Below are 1,739 nucleotides of genomic sequence, written 5' to 3'. Positions count from 1 at the left end.
ACTTTCTTTGTTGTCACTTTCTTGTCTGATGGTTTCTTCACTAAAGATTTCTTGTCTGCTGGTTTCTTCACTGAAGATTTCTTGTCTGCTGGTTTCTTCACTAAAGATTTCTTGGCTGCTGGTTTCTTCACCTTCTTTCCCACTTTTCCCTGGGTTTTCCTTCTTGCTGATTTTGAAGGAGCCGGAGGCGCCCTGTCCCTTGCTCTGCACCAGGGAGCCTTTGTTCACATTCCTCTTGATACTTTGCTTGATCTGGGTCTTGAGCTTCTCCTGAGCGGTGGCAGACCTGCAAGGAATCAACTACCAGCTAGCGTATAAAGCGAGACCAAGGCTCAGGGCCTTCAGTTACCTGGAGGGGAGTCGGAGAGGCAGCGGATCCTGTGAGGAACCACAATCCAGGAAGGATGAGAAGGTCATTGTCAGGGTACAGAGGAGATTAAGTTAAAGATTTACCAGTTTATAAGCAAGCGCAGAGCCAAGGAACGGTGCTGGGGCAGATCAAATAATAGGAAGCTGTGATCAGTTGGAAGGCAAGAGTGATTAAATGACAGAAGAGATGATGGTGCAAGGCAAAAGTCAGGGAAAGAATAAGCAACATTTTGTAAGCACAGATACCAGGAGTGGGGTTTGAACCCACGCAGACACATGTCTATTGGATTTTAAGTCCAACGCCTGAAACACTCGGCCATCCTGGTACATTAACCCACCACTGAAAATGAAATTTAATGTGATCCGGGTGCCATCTGGCCTTTTCCAATATCAAGTTATGACTCCTCTCCCATGCTAAATTGGACTCTTCATTATTTATGAACCTCAATCGGATCACCCCTCAGTCTAGGTTTCTCTAAGGTGTTGGGTCCCAACTCTTTTAGTCTAACTTGATAACCAAGATGTCTTATACTGGGAATTCGTCGAATGTCTCTCCTCTGTACCCTTTCCAAAGCCTCAATATCACCCATCATGTGAGGAGACCAAGACTGGATACAATATTCCAAGTGAGTCCTGACCAAGGTTTCATAAAAGGACAAATTCGGGACATCTCAGATACTGAAGGAGTCCGTGTCCAGAAGCAGCAAGACCTGGACAACACACAGACTTGGGCTGCTAAGTGGCAAGTAACATTCACACCACATAAGTACCAGGCAATGACCATCTCCAACAAGAGAGAATGTAACCATCTCCCTTTGACGATCAACAGCATTACCATGGCTGAATCCCCCCACCATCAACATCCTGGGGGTTACCATTGACAAAAGCTTAACTGGACCATTCATATACATACTCTGGCTACAAGAGTAAATCAGATAGTGGGAATTCTGTGATGAGTAACTCAGCTCAAGGCACGTGGTGAAATGCTCTTTAGGAGAGCTGGAGAAATGGACTGGTCAGGTGGGCAGAAAAGTGGCAAATGGAACTCAACTTGGAGAAGTGTGAGGTGATGCCTTTGGGGAGGTCAAACACAGCAAAGGAATACACAATTAATGGGTGAATGCTGTGAGGTGTAGAGGAAGTGAGGGACCTTGAAGTGAATGTCCACAAATCCCAGAAAGTAGCAGGACAGGTTGATAAGTTGGTTGAGAAGGCTTATGGAATCCTTTCCTTTATTAGCCGAGGTATAGAATATAAGAGCAGGGAGGTTATGCTGGAACTGTATCAATCATTAGTTAGGCCACAACTTGAGTTCTGTGTGCAGTTCTGGTCACCTCATTCCAGAAAGGATGTAATTGCACTAGAGAGGT

General features: G+C 45.4%; 1 non-coding gene across 1 annotated transcript; it reads right to left on the bottom strand.

The window, feature by feature from the left end:
* Window positions 1-612: 612 nt before the first annotated feature.
* On the bottom strand, window positions 613-695 carry trnal-uaa (transfer RNA leucine (anticodon UAA)). The gene has a single exon. It is a non-coding gene; the product is annotated as a tRNA-Leu (tRNA).
* Between the last annotated feature and the right edge of the window lie 1,044 nt (window positions 696-1,739).

This window comes from Heterodontus francisci, unplaced genomic scaffold (genome assembly GCF_036365525.1).
Source record: "Heterodontus francisci isolate sHetFra1 unplaced genomic scaffold, sHetFra1.hap1 HAP1_SCAFFOLD_51_2, whole genome shotgun sequence".
NCBI lineage: Eukaryota > Metazoa > Chordata > Chondrichthyes > Heterodontiformes > Heterodontidae > Heterodontus > Heterodontus francisci.
Note: the sequence above shows the minus strand (reverse complement) of the source record. Positions and strands in the feature narration are given on the sequence as shown.